Genomic DNA, 25,218 nt, shown 5'->3' with positions numbered 1-25,218 from the left:
ACTGTAACTGTAGTCCCTGCCAAGTGCCCCTGTCCTTTGTGTGGACTGTTGCGTACTATAGACAGGGCCATGGTGAGGGCCACATCAGCAGGGGAGACAGCGGCAAGCATCATTAGCCTTCTTTGTGAGAAGCAAATTGGAGTCAAGTCCATCTGACCAATGAGCAGCTGCTGCTCCACTAATCCTTCTGTTGTGTGACAGGCAGAAGTAGAGACCTACACTACACTACTGGCCCACATGTATCAGTCTGAGTTTTGCTGAGGCACACCAACAGTTGAACTTTATGGGAATAAGAGAATGAGGTCCTCTCTGACAGCATAGAGATTGCAACTCTGTACTTCTCTCTCCAGTATGGTTTGAATATAGTGAATTGTCTCATCATCTCTTTCACAGAAAACACCATATAATTTGCTCTGGTCAAGATACCACGGACCATAGCAAACACATATGATATATCTGAAGAAAGGATTTCTGCGGTTTCTTTTTGACTCCCTTTTTTATTCAGATACAATCAGGTTGGAGCAAACCTTTCTGCTACTGTAGCAAATTTCAAGGTTGTGGAAAAGAGCTGCGAGTTAGTTTCCCATTCAGGTTGGAATAACATATTTAGCATGTCTCCTTTTGACACAATGTAGGGAAAATAATATATCTTAGCGGAAACTAAAACAGAAGACAAAAACATTCACACACTTCACTTTCCAAACAGAACAAAAACAGACATTCATTCTCCTTCCTCTCTATGCAGATGATGCCATGGTTCGTTGTTGAGGTGGTAAGTGAGCAGGTCTACATTTTCTACTAGGCTACAAGTTATCCAAGGCATAAAGATGCTTTCCTTCCAATTCATCACCAGCCTATCTTCTGAATGAGTACTAGTAATGGTTTTGACAGTCCGGTCAATGCAAATTGATTAGAGCTGAGCGATTATCCAAATAATTTGTTGTTGTTGTGGTTATTAAACAACTAATTGACAGACGTCGGTGCATTGACTTAAATTCCATTTAGTTCTGTTTTTAGTGCGCCCAACGTGTCATTTCTCTAGAGAGAAATCAAATAATTCACTAGATAAATCATGTCAAGAACTATGTGGGACGCTGGGCTAAAGGAAGTTGTAGTTTTCATTAAGCAAATATTCAACCTAGAAACGTGGTAATGCAATACAATGACCATAATCCATTGAGCCTGTTCTATCCAGCTCGGACAGAGATGGATACACTTTTTAGCCTGCTACATTACATGCTCACCACACCACTCTAGCGTTGCAAAATAGATTTACACATACATGTTATTCAATCATTTCACCCACACTGCTCGCGCGCGTCTGCATAGCCAGGCGCTAAAATAGAACTTGGTTCTATTTGTGACGCTTGACCCGCTGCATTTGTTTTTAGGAGCATATACCCACATGGGTGATTGAAAGATGAACTGAGGTTCACACTCCAGTCCAGTTGGTAGTGGTAATGCACCTTGAAGCTGATTGCCTACTGCCATATAAAGTCCAAAGAAGAAGAAGAATCCTGAAAGAGAGATTACTAGCAATGAACTCGGTTGACCCTTTTATCTGTGTATTAATTGTTGGCGTACAGTATCTTGTGCATTTCTGGTAAAATAACAACCCAGGACAAATTAGCTAGCAACAACAAGCTAGCTAGTTAAATTGCCATGAATGTTTAATGCTTTTCAATCTGTCCCCAAATGAATATAATTGGTTCAGAGTTTGTTTTGATATTTCAACCTGCGTGTCCTGATCGCATCTGGAGTGGGTGGACAATATCAACCTTCGCGCGAGGGGTCTGGTCAGCATGTTAGGTTAGATACACACAGACCGCATGTGAGAGGAATGTAGACAACACAATGAGGAAAGAGAGGGATAGAGACAGTTTGTGAATGTATGCCTTATCTACTTTGAAGAACTAGTAAAATTATTTAGTCAGACAGCTCTAGAGGCATACTAGTAACACTAAAGACAGTATGGGGAGCACAGAGATAACTTTGTCTAGCTGGCAGGCTGCTACTGCCTGATCAGAGATGAGATGACGACTTTAAGGAATAAAAAAATATTAAATTATACAATTATTTTTAAAAGTAATACACAAAAAATATGTTTTTTCTTTCATAGAAATGTCCTATTTTTCTATTGATGTCTACCCAATGTGGATCTGAAAGAGACATTGGAATATTTTGGCAATTTAATGTTCACTGTTTTTGGCATTGGAATTTTTGCATTTATGTAAAAAATAAAAATCAAAATCAAAATTGAAAAGGGGATATATTTTTTCAATTATAGAACGGAAACTGAGCTGACTTCAAAAAACACTAATCGCTCATTAAACCCATTAAACTTATTGGATTTTCCCAGTCACCATCAGAGTCAATCTACTGGCCTTCCTAGTTACGTTCAGAGTCAATCTACTGGCCTTCCTAGTTACATTCAGTCACTCTACTGGCCTTCCTAGCAACTGCCAGAGTCACTCTACTGGCCTTCCTAGTTACTGCCAGAGTCATTCTACTGGCCTTCCTAGTTACTGCCAGAGTCATTCTACTGGCCTTCCGAGTTACATTCAGTCACTCTACTGGCCTTCCTAGTTACTGCCAGAGTCACTCTACTGGCCTTCCTAGTTACTGCCAGAGGCACTCTACTGGCCTTCCTAGTTACTGCCAGAGTCACTCTACTGGCCTTCCTAGTTACTGCCAGTCATTCTACTGGCCTTCCGAGTTACATTCAGAGTCACTCTACTGGTCTTCCTAGTTACTGCCAGAGTCACTCTACTGGCCTTCCTAGTTACTGGCAGAGTCACTCTACTTGCCTTCAAAGTTACTGGCAGAGTCACTCTACTGGCCTTCCTAGTTAATGCCAGAGTCACTCTACTGGCCTTCAAAGTTACTGCCAGAGTCACTCTATTGGTCTTCCTAGTTACTGCCAGAGTCACTCTACTGGCCTTCCTAGTTACTGCCAGAGTCATTCTACTGGCCTTCCGAGTTACATTCAGAGTCACTCTACTGGTCTTCCTAGTTACTGCCAGAGTCACTCTACTGGTCTTCCTAGTTACTGGCAGAGTCACTCTACTTGCCTTCAAAGTTACTGCCAGAGTCACTCTACTGGCCTTCCGAGTTACATTCAGAGTCACTCTACTGGTCTTCCTAGTTACTGCCAGAGTCACTCTACTGGTCTTCCTAGTTACTGGCAGAGTCACTCTACTTGCCTTCGAAGTTACTGCCAGAGTCACTCTACTGGCCTTCGAAGTTACTGCCAGAGTCACTCTACTGGCCTTCCTAGTTACTGCCAGAGTCACTCTACTGGCCTTCCGAGTTACATTCAGAGTCACTCTACTGGTCTTCCTAGTTACTGCCAGAGTCACTCTACTGGTCTTCCTAGTTACTGGCAGAGTCACTCTACTTGCCTTCAAAGTTACTGCCAGAGTCACTCTACTGGCCTTCCGAGTTACATTCAGAGTCACTCTACTGGTCTTCCTAGTTACTGCCAGAGTCACTCTACTGGTCTTCCTAGTTACTGGCAGAGTCACTCTACTTGCCTTCGAAGTTACTGCCAGAGTCACTCTACTGGCCTTCGAAGTTACTGCCAGAGTCACTCTACTGGCCTTCCGAGTTACTGCCAGAGTCACTCTACTGGCCTTCCGAGTTACTGCCAGAGGCACTCTACTGGTCTTCCTAGTTACTGCCAGAGTCACTCTACTGGCCTTCCTAGTTACTGCCAGAGTCACTCTACTGGCCTTCCTAGTTATTGCCAGAGTCACTCTACTTGCCTTCCTAGTTACTGCCAGAGTCACTCTACTGGCCTTCCGAGTTACGTTCAGAGTCACTCTACTGGCCTTCCTAGGTACTGCCGAAGTCACTCTACTGGCCTTCAATGTTACTGCCAGAGTCACTCTACTGGCCTTCCTAGTTACATTCAGAGTCACTCTACTGGTCTTCCTAGTTACTGCCAGAGTCACTCTACTGGCCTTCCGAGTTACATTCAGAGTCACTCTACTGGCCTTCCTAGTTACTGCCAGAGTCACTCTACTGGCCTTTCAAGTTACATTCAGAGTCACTCTACTGGTCTTCCTAGTTACTGCCAGAGTCACTCTACTGGCCTTCCTAGTTACTGCCAGAGTCACTCTACTGGCCTTCCTAGTTACTTCCAGAGTCACTCTACTGGCCTTCCGAGTTACGTTCAGAGTCACTCTACTGGCCTTCCTAGGTACTGCCGAAGTCACTCTACTTGCCTTCAAAGTTACTGCCAGGGTCACTCTACTGGCCTTCCGAGTTACATTCAGAGTCACTCTACTGGTCTTCCTAGTTACTGCCAGAGTCACTCTACTGGTCTTCCTAGTTACTGGCAGAGTCACTCTACTTGCCTTCAAAGTTACTGCCAGAGTCACTCTACTGGCCTTCCTAGTTACTGCCAGAGTCACTCTACTGGCCTTCCTAGTTACTGCCAGAGTCACTCTACTGGTCTTCCTAGTTACTGCCAGAGTCACTCTACTGGCCTTCCTAGTTACTGCCAGAGTCATTCTACTGGCCGTCCGAGTTACATTCAGAGTCACTCTACTGGTCTTCCTAGTTACTGCCAGAGTCACTCTACTGGTCTTCCTAGTTACTGGCAGAGTCACTCTACTTGCCTTCAAAGTTACTGCCAGAGTCACTCTACTGGCCTTCCGAGTTACATTCAGAGTCACTCTACTGGTCTTCCTAGTTACTGCCAGAGTCACTCTACTGGTCTTCCTAGTTACTGCCAGAGTCACTCTACTGGTCTTCCTAGTTACTGGAAGTCAGTCTACTTGCCTTCAAAGTTACTGCCAGAGTCACTCTACTGGTCTTCCTAGTTACTGCCAGAGTCACTCTACTGGTCTTCCTAGTTACTGCCAGAGTCACTCTACAGGCCTTCCGAGTTACGTTCAGAGTCACTCTACTGGCCTTCCTAGGTACTGCTGAAGTCACTCTACTGGCCTTCAAAGTTACTGCCAGAGTCACTTTACTGGCATTCCAACATGGTCTCAGAGAATTTTGGTTAGGCGAAGGGTTAGCTAACATACTAAGTCGTTGCAAAGTAGCTAAAAAGTAGTAATGATTTGCAAAGTTGCTAATTAGCACCACCTTCTGTTATTGCCTTAAAGCTGTGACCAAATGCATATATAAATGGGAGCTATAGACCTGTCATTCTCATCGAAAGCAAGTCTAAGCAACGGTAGATCTGTTCTATATGCGCTATTTCTATGCTTCTCTTGCTTAAGTTTAGATTTAGCGTCTTTTACTTTCAGTTTTGAACAGCAGCTTCAAACAGCTGAAAATACAATATTTTTGGTTATGGAAATTAAATTTCACAGCGGTTTAAATGGTACAAAGATTCTCTACATTATACAGTGCCTTGCGAAAGTATTCGGCCCCCTTGAACTTTGCGACCTTTTGCCACATTTCAGGCTTCAAACATAAATATATAAAACTGTATTTTTTTTGTGAAGAATCAACAACAAGTGGGACACAATCATGAAGTGGAACGACATTTATTGGATATTTCAAACTTTTTTAACAAATCAAAAACTGAAAAATTGGGCGTGCAAAATTATTCAGCCCCTTTACTTTCAGTGCAGCAAACTCTCTCCAGAAGTTCAGTGAGGATCTCTGAATGATCCAATGTTGACCTAAATGACTAATGATGATAAATACAATCCACCTGTGTGTAATCAAGTCTCCGTATAAATGCACCTGCACTGTGATAGTCTCAGAGGTCCGTTAAAAGCGCAGAGAGCATCATGAAGAACAAGGAACACACCAGGCAGGTCCGAGATACTGTTGTGAAGAATTTTAAAGCCGGATTTGGATACAAAAAGATTTCCCAAGCTTTAAACATCCCAAGGAGCACTGTGCAAGCGATAATATTGAAATGGAAGGAGTATCAGACCACTGCAAATCTACCAAGACCTGGCCGTCCATCTAAATGTTCAGCTCATACAAGGAGAAGACTGATCAGAGATGCAGCCAAGAGGCCCATGATCACTCTGGATGAACTGCAGAGATCTACAGCTGAGGTGGGAGACTCTGTCCATAGGACAACAATCAGTCGTATATTGCACAAATCTGGCCTTTATGGAAGAGTGGCAAGAAGAAAGCCATTTCTTAAAGATATCCATAAAAAGTGTTGTTTAAAGTTTGCCACAAGCCACCTGGGAGACACACCAAACATGTGGAAGAAGGTGCTCTGGTCAGATGAAACCAAAATTGAACTTTTTGGCAACAATGCAAAACGTTATGTTTGGCGTAAAAGCAACACAGCTCATCACCCTGAACACACCATCCCCACTGTCAAACATGGTGGTGGCAGCATCATGGTTTGGGCCTGCTTTTCTTCAGCAGGGACAGGGAAGATGGTTAAAATTGATGGGAGGATGGATGGAGCCAAATACAGGACCATTCTGGAAGAAAACCTGATGTAGTCTGCAAAAGACCTGAGACTGGGACGGAGATTTGTCTTCCAACAAGACAATGATCCAAAACATAAAGCAAAATCTACAATGGAATGGTTCAAAAATAAACATATCCAGGTGTTAGAATGGCCAAGTCAAAGTCCAGACCTGAATCCAATCGAGAATCTGTGGAAAGAACTGAAAACTGCTGTTCACAAATGCTCTCCATCCAACCTCACTGAGCTCGAGCTCTTTTGCAAGGAGGAATGGGAAAAAATGTCAGTCTCTCGATGTGCAAAACTGATAGAGACATACCCCAAGCGACTTACAGCTGTAATCGCAGCAAAAGGTGGCGCTACAAAGTATTAACTTAAGGGGGCTGAATAATTTTGCACGCCCAATTTTTCAGTTTTTGATTTGTTAAAAAAGTTTGAAATATCCAATAAATGTCGTTCCACTTCATGATTGTGTCCCACTTGTTGTTGATTCTTCACAAAAAAATACAGTTTTATATCTTTATGTTTGAAGCCTGAAATGTGGCAAAAGGTCAAAGTTCAAGGGGGCCGAATACTTTCGCAAGGCACTGTATTTGCTTGTTTTGTCACAAATGGAATTTAGGTGAAAAATTGCAACCAGGAAATGGCGGGAGGATTTCTCCATAGTGCATATTTATGCAACATTCTGTCTTATGTAACCATACCAAACATAACATATCATACTAATTTGAATGTCCCAGATTTGGGGCTAGTGGTTAGCGTGTTGGACTCGTAAATGGGAGGTTGCAAGTTCAAATCCCCGAGCTGACAAGGTACAAATCTGTCGTTCTGCCCCTGAACAGGCAGTTAACCCACTGTTCCTAGGCCGTCATTGAAAATAAGAATTTGTTCTTAACTGACTTGCCTAGTTAAATAAAGGTAAAATAAAAAAACATTTACTATGTTACGTCTAGTCTTGGAGACCAAGCTGGGCCTTCCTAGTTACTGCCAGAGTCACCCTACTGGCCTTCCTTCCCCTGCCCAGTTACTGCTATAGTCCTATACTGGGAGAAACCAAAGCATGTGAGAACTGATTCATTCACAAGGCTGAGATAAAAATAAAACCAAGTCCCATAGCAGCAATCCAATAGGGATGAGTGCTTATAGGGAGGCTCAGCTGCATCATACAGTGACGTGCCACCATGGAGTTCTTAATGGAATTGTTTACGGAAACATAATTTTCCCATTGTACTGTTACAGGGAGCTGGAGAAGTGGTTGAATGACAGGAGTTTATTCAAGGCAGAGCAAAGTCTTGAGGTAATCTAGACACATTAACTCAACATTAAAAGAGTATAGCTATGACAAGTTCAGAGCAGCATAAACTGCTGCAATGTTATCTTTCCCACACTGAATTTTTTTGCATAGAGGGGTCTGACGTAAAAGAGGTATAATTCGCAATACTCGGAATCAGTCATATCCTGCATATCCTCCAGTTCCTGTTGTAAACCCTGGTGTACTGTATATCACTGTATTGCAAAGTCAGTCAAAGGATAGTTCTAGATATAAATGTGTGGGACTCATAAATAGCGGTGCTTGTAGTCCTACTAGTTAAACAGGTGCTATGTCTATCAGGTTTGCAATTTGAGCAGCACGGGAGGGGTCAAGACTTCCTGAATTCCACTGTGGTAGTGTTGACTGGAAAAGTGTTGACTGATATAAATAGCTATGGTCCCCCTTGCTATGCCCATCATCTATACACACACACACACCTGTAAACACAAGCACTGGCCACCTGCGTCACACACAAACTGGACACCATCTGGACAGCCTGGGTCACATGCTCCCAGATGTGTCCTTCGGCCTGTGTTGGCCCCTCCAGTACTCTGCTCTAGTAAAGCAGGTTCCGATGGGATGTGTTAAGGAGCAGATGTGATGTGTGAAGTGGAGGAGGTGATGTGTGACAGGGATGATGTGATGTGTGACGGGTATGATGTGATGTGTGACGGGGAGGATGTGTCATCTGTCAAGTGGGGCTTAAATGGAAGATCGGGATGCAGACACATACTATGGACCCTAGGCCTGACGCATTGGCCATCAGGCTAGGAGGCCAGGGGAGCAGTGTTGACACAGTCCTACAGCAACACTCATAGGTTATTTCACAACCAGTCACACAGATCTAAAGATACCACAGCTGAGGAAGATAAGGAGCTGCAGAAGCACTTCCGAGCAAAGCTGCAGAGCGCCAGTATCGGAGCCATAGTAACTAACTGACAAAGCAATTTAGGAATTTCAACAGAGAGGGAGATATCATCACATTATCCTCTGGAGACTACTTCCATTCCACTGCAGCACATCATCGTTGCTGTTGAGATGACCCTCTATAGTTTCGTTAGTGAATGGGAACTCTGCAGCCAGCCAGTCTGTGTGATGAGGTAACCGAGGGGCCTGGAAAGGCCACATCTCTTTGCCCATTTCAATGTCTACTCCCTATGCCCAGCTTAGCGTAGTTAATGGTTCATTACATTAATTAATGTAAATATGTTATTTCAAAATCTTATTAAACTCTTGATCAGCGATGGGGACATTCTGAACTGCAGGTTTTTGGGAATGTAAGATTCATCAAGCTGTCTTACGACACTGTCTTTGTAAGGTTCTGTATTTATTTTCTTAGTCAACCTTGTGTTCTGTTTCCTTGTGTTAATGAACGTAACCCTGTCTTTCATTTTTGTTAATTCATTTCACCTGTTAGTTACTCACCTGGTCTCATCAGCTCCTTACTTAGTTCAGTTCATTCTGTTTGTGCCTTTGTAAGGTATTGTTCGTTTTGACTCTAAGCCTAAGCTTACTAAGCCTTTTCCTAGCTCGTTTGTGAGAACCAGTTATAGCCTTCAGTCCTAGTTTTGATTTACCTGCCTGTTTGCCTAAGTGTGTATGGCCATTGCCTGCCTGTGACCACGATTCCTGCCTTCTGCGAAGCCGCTGCTGCTCTGCACGTGAATCTATACCTTTTTCTCCCTGAGTATTCATTACAGTATACCTCACCTAAAAATGGAATGGATTCAGCGGAGCTACAGCGGCGCCTAACCCAGCAAGAAGAGCGTATGGAGGAAATCTGCCATCTTCTCCGGCATCCTATCCCTACTCCTCCGATGCCAGGTATCGTAACCCATAGCCCTCCTTCATTCATATCCATGCCTTGTAAATATGACAGTTCACCTGGGAAATGTCAGGGATTTCTGATGCAATGCAGCAAATACATTGAGCACAACCCCACTAACTTTGCCACCCACAAGAGCATGGTGGATTTTGCTGTCTCTACTCACAGGCAATTGGGCCCCCGCCATATGGACTGCCAACAGCACAGAACTCGGATCCCAGACCCATTTTCACACCCTGGAATGACTCGGTCACTCTCCTTCCGGTCGTCCTATAGGAGACCTCCTCATAGACCTTCAACAAGGACGCAATTCAGCTGCTGAGCATGCCCTCGCGTTCCGCACCATGGCTGCAGGGAGTGGATGTAGTGAGGCTGCTTTACTTACCATCTACCGATGAGGGCTCAACAGGGAACTTCAGGCGGAGCTGGCCTGTAGAGGTGACCTTCAGGATTTAAATCCATACATTCGTCTGTCCATCTCCATCGACCACCTCATCGCTGACCGCTGAAGATCTCTGCCACCCAGGAACACCAAACCTTCTCTCTCCATGATCCCGTCTGAGTCTTTCAGAGCACATGCAGTTGGGCCATGCTCCCCTCCCATGTATCGAACGTCAAAGGCGGACCCAAGAAGGGCTCTGCCTATACTGTGGAGGGAAAGATCATCTACTCAGCCATTGCCCTGTTCGTTGGAAAAAAGGATGGTGGTCTCCATCCACGTATTGATTACCATTCCCCAAATGACGTCATGGTCAAGAACCGTTTCCCTCTTCCTCTGATTCCAGTGACCCTTGAGCAAGTGGGCCACATCAACATCTATACAAAACTCGACCTGTGAAGTGCCTATAACCTTGACCGTATACATGAAGGTGGCAAATGGAAGACTGCCTTTATCACTGCACGAGGGCACTACGAATACCTGGTCATGCCTTACTAAAGCCCCTGCTGTCTTCCAATCCTTTATGAACAAGGTTTTCCAGGATATGATCAACCTCTTTCTCATCGTCTACATTGATGACATCCTGATTTACTCCCTGAAGTAACACGTGCAAAAGGTTCTTCAACGGCTCCTTGACCATAACCTTTATGTGAAGACTGAAAAGAGCACCTTCAAAGCAACCTTGGTAAACTTCCTCAGTTTCGTACTGACACCTGGAGGGGTCAGCATGGATGAGAACAAAGTCAACACCGTCAGTAACTGGCGCAAACCCACCACCATTAACTTCTTTGGTACAGGGGGCAGTATTTTCACATCCGGATGAAAAGCGTGTCCAAGTAAATGACTTGCTACTCAGACCCAGAAGCTAAGATATGCATATTATTAGTAGATTTGTAGAAAACACTCTGAAGTTTGAATCATGTCTGTGAGTATAACATAACTTTTTTGGCAGGCAAAACCCCGAGGACAAACAGTTTAGATTTTTTTTTGAGGTCACTCTCTTTTCAATGGGTTTTCATTGGGAATCCAGATTTGTTTTTATTTGTATTATTTATTTTTTTACCCCTCTTTCTCCCCAATTTCGTGGTATCCAATTGTTTTAGTAGCTACAAACTTGTCTCATCACTACAACTCCCGTACAAGCTCGGGAGAGACGAAGGTTGAGAGTCATGCGTCCTCCGATACACAACCGCACTGCTTCTTAACACAGCGTGCATCCAACCCGGAAGCCGTACAGCGCCCTTAACCACTGCGCCACCCAGGAAGCCTGGGAATCCAGATTTCTAATCGACTTTCCTGCAGTTCCTATCGCTTCCACTTGATGCCAACAGTCTTTAGAAATTGGTTGAGGTTTTCCCTTTGAGAAATAAAGAAGTAATGAGGCTCGAGGGAAGTGTACTCTTTGTTAGAGGCGCGTGACCTGAAAGCACGCTCCACTTTGTTTTCCTCCGGTATTGAACACAGTATATCCCTTCTTAAATTCAATTGATTATTTACGTAAAAAAATACCTAAAGTTGTATTACAAAAGTAGTTTTAAATGTTTGGACAATGCTTACAGTCAACTTTTGAGAGATTTTGTAGTCACGTTGCGCAAGGTGTTTTTCTGGATCAAACACGCCAAATAAATTGACATTTTGGATATATATATCGACGGAATTAATCGAACAAAAGGACCATTTGTGATGTTTATGGGACATATTGGAGTGCCAACAGAAGAAGTTCGTCAAAGGCATGAATTATATTTTTATTTCTGCGTTTTGTGCCTGCAGGGTTGAAATATGCTTTTCTCTCTTTGTTTACTGGGGTGCTATCCTCAGATAATAGCATAGTTTGCATTTTTTAAATCTGACATGTTGGCTGGATTCACAACAAGTGTAGCTTTAATTTGGTATATTGAATGTTTGATTTCATCAAAGTTTAATTTATATAGTAATTTATTTGAATTTGGCGCTCTGCATCTTCACTGGATGTTGGCCAGGTGGGATGCTACTGTCCCACATATCAAACATTTCATTGGGTTCTCCAACTACTGCTGCACAATTGCTTTCAACAACTTGAATTGCTGCTTCACCTCAGCTCTGGTCCTTCGCCAACCAGATCCGACCCTTCCTTTCTACCTGGAGGTGGATGCCTCCAAAGTAGGAGCCATACTCTCTCAGTGGGTGGGAACACCTCCCAAATCACATCCCTGTGCCTTCTTCTCCAGGAAGTTATTCCCCGCTGAGAGGCATTACAATGTGGGGGAACAGAACTCCTCGCCATCAAGCTGGCCCTTGAGGAGTGGCGCCACTGGTTGGAGGGCACACAACATCCCAGATTATCGTAATCTGGATTATATCAGAGGGGCCAAGAGGTTAAACTCCAGACAAGCCCGCTGGGCTCTCGTTCACACGCTTCCATTTTCATGTTACTTACATCCACCAGTTTGACCTTTCGACCAGCAAATCAGACCCTACACCCATTCTTCTTTCCTCTTGCATTATGGAACTGGTACAGTGAGAGGTTCACTCTGCCATGCAAGAACCCAGCTGCTCCTGAGACACCAGCTGGGAGGAGTTATGTACCAGCAGCTGTTAGACCCCAACCGATGCAATGGTGTCACACGTCCTTGGGGTCAGGGCATTACACAAACCACTGAACTTCTAGCCCATAAGTTTTGGTGGTCCTCACTGGCATCCGATGTAAGGGATTACGTACTCTCATGTCCAGTCTGCGCCCAAACCAAAAGCCCTCGTCATCTACCTTCCGGTAAGCTTCAACCTTTGCCGCATCCTCACAGACCCTGGTCCCACATAGCTGTTGACTTCATCACAGACCTTCATGAATCCTCTGGCAACACAACCATCCTTGTCATAGTTGACCGTTTTTCAAAAATGTGTCATCTGGTTCCTCTTCCCAATTTACCTAACGCCATGGAATTGGCTGAGTGTATGTTCCAGCAGGTGTGCTGTCTGTATAGGATTCTGGAGGACATCGTCTCTGACCGCAGGCCACAGTGACCGACTGGGGGTCGCCCTCAGCCTCTCCTCTGGGTACCATCCCCAGACCAACGGGCAGACAGAATGCCTGAAACAAGAAATAGGGAAGTACCTCCGCCAACAATGTTTTGCCTCTCCACACGACTGGAGTCGGTATATGGCCTGGGCTGAATACGCTCAGAACTCACTCATTCCTTAATCCTTCTGTTTTACTCCGTTTCAGTGTGTCCTTGGTTACCAACCCCATGTGTTTCCCTGGGAGGCGGAGCCTGGTACTGTCCAGCTGTCGACGACTGGTTTCGTATGGTTCTGTATTTATTTTCTTAGTCAACCTTGTGTTCTTGAACATAGCCCTGTTTTTCAGGTGCAATAAACACCTTCTGCACTCTGTGTGTGAATCTACACTTTAGTCTTACCACAGGAACTTCTGACACATGGTCAGTAGCTGATCATTTCATCACTGCTGACTGGATGAAATGCCTACTTTGTTAGGAGGATATCAGATGCGATCTGTGAGCTCAGCTCATTGATAGATTATTGTAATATGTGGATGAGAATATTGAATCACCTCTGTCTTTGAAACCTATGCAGCAAACTGCCTAAATAAACCAGCTCTTAGTAATGAAAATATTTGAAATGGTATTCCATTTCCCATCTGTGGTAAATATCCATAACAGATGTGGAGCCAGCAGAAGCACCTAGCTGGCTGATGAAATGTAAAGTAGCTGTCTCTGTCTGTAGCCAGCCCAGGCCTGCGATCACTATCACGGCTGTACCTATTGCATTAATACCCTACTGTAATGTGGGGGAAGGAACTAGAATTCATCAACCTGAAAGAGGAGAGCAGTATGGCAGACTGCTTCCCCCTTTAAGGGAGAAAGTATCTAATGTGCTGCATGCCGACGCCATCATCGTGACATTCACAATGCCAATGTCTAGGCATATTCCTTGTGTGAGTTATGACAATCATATCACTAGATCTTAGGAGTCATTTCTGGTCAGTTCTGACTAGAAAAATAACCTAGTTCATATTCAACATCCGGGGAAACTATTCCATTGATGTTTGGTCAATTTTGTGAGGTGTGAGCTGTGCTGGCCTAACTGAGTGAGAGAGCTGGCACTCAGCCTCCCTCCTCCTTGCAGCCAGGACTTTTTCCGGGCACTGGGGCCAAATCTCCCTGTCAAAACATATCAGTCAGGGTCTAAACCAGGCGTACTAAAACCTCTAGTGTGTTGTCATGAAGAAAGTTTCATAAGATCGTGAATGCAGATGGATTGAGGAAAACTTAAAGTCAAGTCCTTTTCTCTATTCGTTCTTCAACTACTCTTGATGAACTCCACTGTAAGCTGATCTACTTTTAGGAGGCCCATGATGCTTCAGTTGATGTCACCGGATTATTTTCCACAGTATATGTTGCAATTGTCACTCATTGTCTTGTACATTGGAACACCTCTAATTCCTCCTCACTATATCACATATACTGAACAAAAATCTAAAACGTTGGTTAAATGAGCTGAAATAAAAGATCCCAGAAATGTCCCAATTCTCTCAAATTTTGTGAACAAATTTGTTTGCATTTCTCCTATGCCACGATAATCCATTCAACTGACAGGTGTGGCATATCAAGAAACTGATTATTAAACGGCATGATCATTACACAGATACACCTTATGCTGGGGACATAAAAAGCCACTCTAAAATGTGCAGCTTTTTCACACAACTCAATGCCACAGATGTCTCATGCTTTGAGGGAGCTTGCAATTGGTATGCTGACTGCAAGAATGTCCACCAGAGCTGTTACCAGATCATTTAATGTTAATTTATCTACCATAAGCCGCCTTCAACGTCATTTTAGAGAATTTGGCAGTATGTCCAACCAGCCTCACAACCGCAGAACACCACCAGCCCAGGACCTCAACATCCGGCTTCTTCAGCTGCGGGATCATCTGAGACAAGCCACCCGGACAGCTGATGAAACTGTTGGTTTGCACAACCAAAGAATTTCTGCACAAACTGTCCGAAACCATCTCAGGGAAGCTCATTTGCTTGCTTGTCGTCCTCACCAGGATCTTGACCTAACTGCAGTTCGGCTTAATAACTGACTTCAGTGGGCAAATGCTCAACTTCAATGTCCACTAGCACACTGGAGAAGTGTGCTCTTCACGGATGAGTCCTGGTTTCAATAGTACCGTGTAGATGGTGGACAGCATGTATGGCGTTGTGTGGTTTTCTGATGTCAACGTTATGAGCAGTGCCACATGGTGGCGGTGGAGTTATGGTATGGGCAATCATATGCTACGGACAATTAACACAATTACAACTTCCCACAGCCATTGAAGAGGAGTGGGACAACATTCCACGGGCCACAATCAACAGCCTGATCAACTCTATGCGAAGGAGATGTTTTGTGCTGCATGAGACATATGGTGGTCATACCAGATACTGACTGGTTTTCTGATCCATGCCCCTACTTTCTTTTTGTTATTTGACCAACAGATGCATGGCTGTATTCTCAGTCATGTGAAATCCATAGATTAGGACCTAATGAATTTATTTAATTTGACTGATTTCCTTATATGAACTGTAACTCAGTCAAATCTTTGAAACTGTTGCATGTTGCGTTTATATTTATGTTCAGTGTATATGGGACTACTGGCTATCCCATGGTGTGAGAGGACCAGTCCGGTAGGCTTTCCGGAAGGTGATTCTGAGAGTACATAGGGGGCTGATAATCTTTGTAAAGATTCTCCTGGCTGTTTAGGATGCACTGTGAGTTTAACATGGGAACATTGCCTTCTTCAAAAATCCATCCACTAAGGAATAAACCATTACAGGGCTCTTCAGGAACAAATTAGAGTCCTTATTGGAATACCCAACACTTGAGGGATTACATGCTCTATCCACAGATCTGACTATTATAATCCAGGGCAGAGTTGTTATTGTTGTCTTAGCTGTGTATGGTTAGTAGGACCCCCTGAGAAAGCTGAAATAAAATGCTTACCATACGTAATTGCCTGGGTAAATATTTCATGCTGACATTTGCTTTGATAGACAATGCAAGGAGAATACGATTATACTGTTTACAACTTTACTAATGCAGGGGGACTGTATAATAGGAATCAGAGAAATTAATGAATGGTTGAGAGGAGTTGTTCAGAACCAGACACAGGAGACTATGTGGTGACCTAGAAAACCAGCCTTGGTTGCCATCTGACTTCTATGAAATGAAATACTTTAGTGTTTAGCCTATAGCCTACTCTTAATGCATGCATTGCAAATCATGTTCTCGTCTCTCCAACACTATCAAAGACGCTACTGATTGGGCTCCAACTGGTTCCTATTTAACTGATTCTACTTTCCAAGTATATGCAAAATCACCCATTATGATCTTTGTCTTGTGTGCTGATCATAGTATAGTCAACTAAATCAAAGCCTGCAGGTTATATTCCCCCTCTATACTGTGCCTATCACAAGTACTGGATTTATTCACATTTTATTGTGTTACAAAGTGGGATTTAATTGTCATTTTTAGTCAACGATCTCCAACATATACTCTGTAATGTACGTGGTAGATTTTTATGATTCATGAAAAATGAAACACTAACATGCTGACCAGACCGGATGTGTCGCATGTGTGAGCGTTGCAAAATAAATGTAGAAATCCATGTTATTCAATTATTGCACCCACACTGCTCATGCGCGCCAACGAGCGTCTGCGTTGCCAAGGGCTAAAATAGAAGTCATTCCTATTTCTGACGCAGATCGCGCTGCAAGTCCTGCCTCTCCCATCTCCTTATTGGTTTATAGAAGCAGGTACCCACGTGCCATCTCCTCATTGGTTATACCCACGTGGGTGAATGAAAGACTAAATGTTTTGCCAGTTATCGTGGTAAAAGTGTAGATGCCAATCACCATATAAGTTCAAAGATGAAAAAGCCTGGAAGGAGGAGAGATACGATTCGGTTGGCCGTTTTATGTGTGGATTAATTGTCGGAGTAGAAGACCTTGTGCATTTCAGGTAAAAGAACAACTCAATGTTTATATCCCAGGACAAATTAGCTAGCAACAGCAAGCTAGCTAAATAGGACAAATTAGCTAGCAAATGCAAGCTAACTAGTTCAATTGCCATACATGTTTAATGCTTTTCGACCTGTCCCCAAATTAATGTCATTGGTTCAGAGTTTGTTTTGATATTTTAACCTGCGTATCGCGTTTGGTGTAGGGGGATAAAATACATTTATGCACGATGGCGCACGATGGCACACGCGCGCAGCCGGTTTGTGTTCCGTGTAATATATCTTTATTAGATGCGTATTCACCCCCCGGAGTAAAAAAAAAAGACCTATGCCAGCGATTACAGTTGTGAGTCTTCTTGGGTAAGGCTCTGTATTGTGCAATATTTGCCCATTTAGTCTTTTGAAATTCTTCAATGTCTGTCAAGGTGTTGGGGATCATGGCTGGACAACAATTTTCAAATCTTGCCATAGATTTTCAAGCAGATTTAAGTCGAAACTGTAACTTGGTCACTCAGGAACATTCCCTTTCTTCTTGGTAAGCAACTCCAATGAAGATTTAGTCTTGTGTTGTAGGCGTTACTGAGGGTAGTATGTACGGCCCAATACATCACTGGGGCCGAGCTACCTACCATCCAGGAACTCTATACCAGGTGGTGTCAGAGGAAGGCCCTAAACATGTTCTAAGACTCAAGTCACCCAAGTCATAAACTGTTCTCTCTGCTACGGCACGGCAACGGTACCGACGCACCAAGTCTGGAACCAACAGGACACTGAACATCTTCTACCCCCACGCTATAAGACTGCTAAATAGTTAGTTAAATAGTTAACCAATAGCTACCTGAAATATCTGCATTGATCCTTTTGCACTAAGCTCTTTTGACTCATCACATACGCTGCTGTTATTGTTTATTATCTATCACGTTCCCTAGTCAATTTATCCCTAACTATATGTACATACAGTACATTCGGAAAGTACTCAGACCAAGAATTTTTCCACATTTTGTTATGTTACAGCCTTATTCTAAAATGTATTAAATATGCTTTCCCTTACCAATCTACACACAATACCTCAATGCCAAAGGGAAAACAGGTTGTTAAGAAATGTTTGCAAATGTGTACATACAAGAAAAACAAATAATGTATTTACATAAGTATTCAGACACTTTGCTATGAGACTCAAAATTGAGCTCAGGTGCATCCGGTTTCCATTGATCATTCTTGAGATGTTTCTACAACTTGATTGGAGTCCACCTGTGGTAAATTCAATTGATTGGACATGATTTGGAAAGGTACACACCTTTCTATATAAGATCCCACAGTTGACAGTGCATGTCAAAGCAAAAACCAAGCCATGAGGTCAAAGTAATTGTCCGTAGAGCTCGGAGACAGGACTGTGACGAGGCACAGATCTGGGGAAGGTAACCAAAACATTTCTGCAGCATTGTCCCCAAGAACACAGTGACCTCCATAATTCTTAAACGGAAGAAGCTTGGAACCGCCAAGACTCTTCCTAAAGCTGGTCGCCCGGCCAAACTGAGCAATCAGGGGAGAAGGGCATTGGTGAGGGAGATGACCAAGAACCCAATGGTTACTCTGACAGAGGACCAGAGTTCCTCTGTGGAGATGGGAGAACCTTCCAGAAGGAGAACCATCCCTGCAGCACTCCACCAATCAGGCCTTTATGGTAGAGTGGCCAGACTGAAGCCAATCCTCAGTAAAAGTTAAATGACAGTCCGCTTGGAGTCAAATCAAATCAAAGTTTATTTGTCACGCATGCCGAATACAACAGGTGTAGACGTTACAGTGAAATGCTTACTTACAGGCTCCAACAAATAGTGCAAAAAAGGTTTAGGTGAACAATTGGTAAGTAAAGAAATAAAAACAACAGTAAAAAGACAGTGAAAAATAAAAGTAGTGAGGCTTATACAGTAGCGAGGCTATAAAAGTAGCGTGGCTACATACAGACACCGGTTAGTCAGGCTGATTGAGGTAGTATGTACATGTAGATATGGTTAAAGTGACGATGCATATATAACAGAGAGTAGCAGTAGCATAAAAGAGGAGTTGGCGGGTAGTGGGACACAATGCAGATAGCCCGGTTAGCCAATGTGCCGGAGCATTGGTTGGTCGGGCCAATTGAGGTAGTATGTACATGAATGTATAGATAAAGTGACTATGCATATATGATAAACAGAGAGCAGCAGCAGCGTAAAAGGGGAGTTGGGGGGGCACACAATGCAAATAGTCCGGGTAGCCATTTGATTACCTGTTCAGGAGACTTATGGCTTGGGGGTAAAAACTGCTGAGAAGCCTTTTGGACCTAGACTTGGCACTCCGGTACCGCTTGCCATGGGGTAGTAGAGAGAACAGTCTATGACTGGGGTGGCTGGGGTCTTTGACAATTTTTAGGGCCTTCTTTGGACACCGCCTGGTGTAGAGGTCCTGGATGGAAGGCAGCTTAGCCCAAGTGATGTACTGGGCCGTACGCACTACCCTCTGTAGTAGCCTCTGTAGCCTTGCGGTCGGAGGCCGAGCAATTGCCGTAACAGGCAATGAAGCAACCGGTCCGGATGCTCTCGATGTTGCAGCTGTAGAACCTTTTGAGGATCTGACGACCCATGGCAAATCTTTTTAGTTTCCTGAGGGGGAATAGGCTTTGTCGTGCCCTCTTCACGACTGTCTTGGGGTGTTTGGACCATTCTTGTTTGTTGTTGATGTGGACACTAAGGAACTTAAAGCTCTCAACCAAAAGGAATATAAAGGACTCTCAGACCATGAGAAACAAGATTCTCTGATCTGATGAAACCAAGATTGAACTCTTCGGCCTGAATGCTAAGCGTCACATCAGGAGGAAACCTGGCACCATCTCTATGGTGAAGCATAGTGGTGGCAGCATCATGCTGTGGGGATGGTTTTTAATGGCAGGGACTGGGAGACTAGTCAGGATCGAGGGAAAGATGATCAGAGCAAAGTACAGAGCGATCCTTGATGAAAACCTGCTCCAGAGAGCTCATCACCTCAGACTGGGGTGAAGGTTCACCTTCCAACAGGACAACGACCCTAAGCACACAGCCAAGACAACACAGGAGTGGCTTTGGGACAAGTCTCCGAATGTCCTTGAGTGGCCCAGCCAGAGCCCGGACTTGAACCCGATCGAACATCTCTGGAGAGACATGAAAATAGCTGTGCAGTAAAGCTCCCCATACAACCTGACAGAGCTTGAGAGGATTTACAGAGAACATTGGGAGAAACTCCACAAATACAGGTGTGCCAAGCTTGTAGCATCATACCCAAAAAGACTCAAGGCTGTAAAGGTTCTTCAACAAAGTACTGAGTAAAGGGTCTGAATACTTATGCAAATGTTTTTTTTCCTTTGCCATTATTGGGTATTGTGTGTAAATTGATGAGGGAAAAAAACAAATTAATCCAATTTAGAATAAGCCTGTAACATAACAAAACTGAAAAAGTAATGTGGTATGAATACTTTCCGAATACACTATCTATCTCAATACCTTTTATCCCTGCACATCGAGTCGGTACTGGTAACCAGTGTATAGCGAAGTTATCGTTACTCATTGTGTATTTATAACTTTTGTTATTATTTTTCTATTTATTCGTTGTGTTTATATTCATGTTTTTTCTACTATTTCTCTTTTTATTTTTTTGCATTGTTGGGAAGGGCCCGTAAGTAAACATTTCACTGTTAGTCTACACCTGTTGTTTACGAAGCATGTGACAAATACAATTTGATTTGATTTATTGTCATGCTGAAAGGTTAATTAGTCTCCCAGTGTCTTGTGTAAAGCAGACTGAAGCAGGTTTTCCTCTAGGATTTTGCCTGTGCTTAGCTTCATCCCGTTTCTTTTTATCCTGAAAAACTCCAGTCTTTGCCGACGTGAAGTATACCCAAACCATGATGCAACCACCCCCATGCTTGAAAGTAAGGAGGAATTTACTCAGGGATGTGTTGTGTTGGATTTGCCCCAAACATAAGGCTTTGCATTTAGGCCAAAACGTGTATTACTTTGCCATGTTTTTTTGTCACTATTACTTTAGTGCAGCCTTTCTTAAAGTATGGGTCGAGACCGACACGGACCTGATAATGGCGGGTCGTGATGTGCCAGAGTAAATATATAATTATTTCATTCATTACTGGAATTGATTTGGCCAAGTGTGCTCTCTGCTTAGCAGCGTCTCTGCTCAGTTTGGCAGGTGCGTGAGTGTGAGAGGGAGATGCACATTGTGCTTTGCGGTTTACCTGATCTTTTTTATGCAGTTTTCTTGAAGATTACTTCGCGATACACGCGATGCAGCGCTGTCGTTCAGTAGCAGATGAGGCGCTGTCTGCCACTGACTTGTCATTCCCACGCGCCATCACTCACCGCTGCCATCAAATGGATTCATGCTAGCCACAAGTTCTGTAAATAAGGGAGTACTAACTAACTCTGATAGTAGTAGATGTGAGTTTCTCTTTCAAACAATCCACTGGCCTTGTACACAGCTAATAGCTATCATTCGCAAGCAAGATACTGATAGTGCAACCTTAGTAATAGTACAGTCGTAGCCAAAAGTTTTGAGAATGACACAAATATTAATTTCCACAAAGTTTGCTGCTTCAGTGTCTTTAGATATTTTTGTCAGATGTTATTATGTTATACTGAAGTATAATTACAAGCATTTCATAAGGCTTTTATTGACAATTACATGAAGTTGATGCAAAGAGTCAATATTTGCATTGTTGACCCTTCTTTTTCAAGACCTCTGCAATCCGCCCTGACATGATGTCAATTAACTTCTGGGCCACATCCTGACTGATGGCAGCCCATTCCTGCATAATCAATGCTTGGAGTTTGTCAGAATTTGTGGGATTTTGTTTGTCCACCCGCCTCTTGAGGATTGACCACAAGTTCTCAATGGGATTAAGGTCTGGGGAGTTTCCTGGACATGGACACAAAATATCGGTTTTGTTCCCCGAGCCACTTAGTTATCACTTTTGCCCTATGGCAAGGTGCTCCATCATGCTGGAAAATGCATTGTTCGTCACCAAACTGTTCCTGGATGGTTGGGAGAAGTTGCTCTCAGAGGATATGTTGGTACCATTCTTTATTCATGGCTGTATTCTTTGGCAAAATTGTGAGTGAGCCCACTCCCTTGGCTGAGAATCAACCCCACATATGAATGGTCTCAGGATGCTTTACTGTTGGCATGACACAGGACTGATGGTAGCGCTCACCTTGTCATCTCCGGACAAGCTTTTTTCCGGATGCCCCAAACAATCGGAAAGGGGATTCAGAGAAAATTACCCCAGTCCTCAGCTGTCCAATCCCTGTACCTTTTGCAGAATATTAGTCTGTCCCTGATGTTTTTCCCGGAGAGAAGTGGCTTCTTTGCTGCCCTTCTTGACACCAGGCCATCCTCCAAAAGTCTTTGCCTCACTGTGCGTGCAGATGCACTCACACCTGCCTGCTGCCATTCCTGAGGAAGCTCTGTACTGGTGGTGCCCCGATCCCGCACCTGAATCAACTTTAGGAGAAGGTCCTGGCGCTTGCTGGACTTTCTTGGGCACCCTGAAGCCTTCTTCACAACAATTGAACCACTCTCCTTGAAGTTGTTGATGATCCGATAAATGGTTGATTTAGGTGCAATCTTACTGGCAGCAATATCCTTGCCTGTGAAGCCATTTTTGTGAAAAACAATGATTCCTTGCAGGTAACCATGGTTGACAGAGGCAGAACAATGATTCCAAGCACCACCCTCCTTTTGAAGCTTCCAGTCTGTTTTTCAAACTCAATCAGCATGACAGAGTGATCTCCAGCCTTGTATTTGTCAACACTCACACCTGTGTTAACGAGAGAATCACTGACATGATGTCAGCTGGTCCTTTTGTGGCAGGGTTGAAATACAATGGACATGTTTTGGGGGGATTCAGTTCATTTGCATGGCAAAGAGGGACTTTGCAATTCATCATATCACTCTTCATAACATTCTGGAGTATATGCAAATTGCCATCATACAAACTGAGGCAGCAGACTTTGTGAAAATTAATATGTGTGTCATTCTCAAATCTTTTGGACACGACTGTACAAATGAAGATGACAAATGATCAGGCCTACTGTACATCTTACTGTAGAAATTGTTGAAAAGTGGTCTAGGTTGGAACTGTTGCTGTTAAAATACAATAATATTGATGAAGAAAGATGCTTTTTGAGGCAAACACACTCACACAGTTTTGAGTTTTTCATCTACAGCAGGAAGCGGTCTCCTGTCTGACTGAGAAAACAGTAGATGTTCTGGTCCAGTTTGGCACCACTATGTGAGTCAAAGTTCTCAACTCTGACATACTTAAAAACAAGTACAGAAACAGTTAAGGCTGAGCATGACCTCAGTGTTGCACTGTCAACAGAGCCCAGAATAGACATGCTCTCATTAGGACTGTGTGTCTCTGTGTTTTCTGGTCTACATCTGTGTGATATGATCAATCAGTTTATTCCAGTTCAGAATAAAACATATGTATTGTATTTTAACAGCAACAGTTCCAACCTAAACTATTTTCAACAATAATTTCTACAGTAAGATGTACAGTAGGCCTGATCATTTTTCATCTGTACTGATACTGATCTGTACTGAATGAAAATGATTTATTGTATTTTAACAGCAACAGTTCCAACCTAGACAGATATGTAAGAGTGTTTTTAATTGTGGAAAATAAACATTTATATATTTACATGGATATTTCATGTAATTGTTATTTGTTTTTTGTCTGTAATGCATTTGTTTTAGGCATAAGGGCAATGAAATGTACCAATATTTATGTAGAGTTGCATATTTTCCTAAGCTTGAGTCCCAGGAAAACACAGAATTTCTCATTTGGGTCCCAGGCTGAAAAAGTTTAAGAACACCTGCTTTAGTGCCTTGTTACATACAGGATGAATGTTTTGGAGTATTTTGATTATGTATATTTCTATTCTTCTTTTCACTCTGTCATTTAGGTCATTATTGTGGAGTCACTACAACGTTGTTGATTCATCCTCAGTTTTCCCCATCACAGCCATTAAACCCTGTAGCTGGCCTCATGGTGACATCCCTGAGCAATTTCCTTCCTGTCCTGTAGCTCAGTTCAGAACGACAACTGCATCTTTGATGTGTATAGGTTATTTAATGCTTAACGAGATATTCAATGTCTGATTTGTTATTGCTACCAATATAAAAACCCTACCCTTCTCCATTAGGCTTTCGAAAAGCTCCCTGGTTTTGTAGTTGAATCTGTGCTTGAAATTCAATAGTTGACTGAGATACCTTACAGATGTTGTATGTATGGGGACAGAGGAAGGGTTAGTCGTTTAAAAATCATGTTTATTTCACATAGAGTGAGTCCATGTAACTTATTATGAGATTTGTTAAGCCAAATTTTACTCCTGAACTATTTTAGGCTTGCTTAAACAAAAGGGCTGAATACTTATGCAACAACTATATTTCTGTTATTTTATTGGTATTATTCTGTAAAAAAAAAAAAAAACATTTTCTTTGCACTTTGACAATATGGAGTATATTGTGTAGACCAATGACACCAAATCAAAATTCTCTCTCTTTCAATCCCACATTGCAATGCAACAAAATGTGAAAAAATCTAAGGGGGGTGAATACCCACTGTTCATCCTTTTCAACAGCCATTAGAGAAGTCATAACACTTCCATCAGAGGATCTGTTGTGCCTCCTGGCTCACAGCACTCACCCAGCTGTTCTACATGCAGTCAGAGCAATTATCATCCCAAATGTGTTGCACAAGTACTGCTGGGACAATCAGGAGATACAGTACTGTATGCTGGGGTGGGTATATGCTAAACCCAGGCCAGTCCTCCCTTCTCTCCCCTCTCACTCTACTATCGATTTTCCCTTGGAGCCAGGTTTTGTGTGTGCTGAATGGGGACAGAGCCTGGCTAGCTAATTATGTGGACACCCAGTAATGAGATGCACATGCAGTCCTGATAGTGGGATGTTATGCAGTCTTCTCCATGACACATACAGACAGGGGGCCTGCAGGATGACTCACAGGGGGGCTGCTGTCTTCATTACAGCCTAAAGGAGACCCTCATATGATCACAGTCACACCAGCCTGGCAGGCCATGACAGGCTCTCAAACCTCCTACACCATTTGAGCTTAAATGTCACATGAGCATATGAAAGAAAAATACCAGAAAATACAAATGTTGGATGCTCTATGGATTTCCATTAGGAAAACAGTACAG

General features: G+C 43.2%; 1 protein-coding gene across 3 annotated transcripts in view; it reads right to left on the bottom strand.

Moving 5' to 3' along the window:
- The window catches only part of LOC139372404 (semaphorin-4B-like), a 99,671-nt gene that overhangs the window by 62,792 nt on the left and 11,661 nt on the right, over positions 1–25,218 (bottom strand). Inside the window, exon 2 of one of the 3 annotated variants that reach the window (XM_071112130.1) lies at positions 9,923–10,184. The exons of the other annotated variants lie outside the window; for them this stretch is intronic. The gene's annotated coding sequence lies outside the window, so the exon portion shown is untranslated. The remainder of the gene's footprint in view (positions 1–9,922; positions 10,185–25,218) is intronic. 3 annotated transcript variants of the gene reach the window in all.

This window comes from Oncorhynchus clarkii, chromosome 2 (assembly GCF_045791955.1).
Source record: "Oncorhynchus clarkii lewisi isolate Uvic-CL-2024 chromosome 2, UVic_Ocla_1.0, whole genome shotgun sequence".
NCBI lineage: Eukaryota > Metazoa > Chordata > Actinopteri > Salmoniformes > Salmonidae > Oncorhynchus > Oncorhynchus clarkii.
The sequence above is the reverse complement of the archived record's forward strand: the minus strand, read 5'-3'. Positions and strand labels throughout refer to the sequence as shown.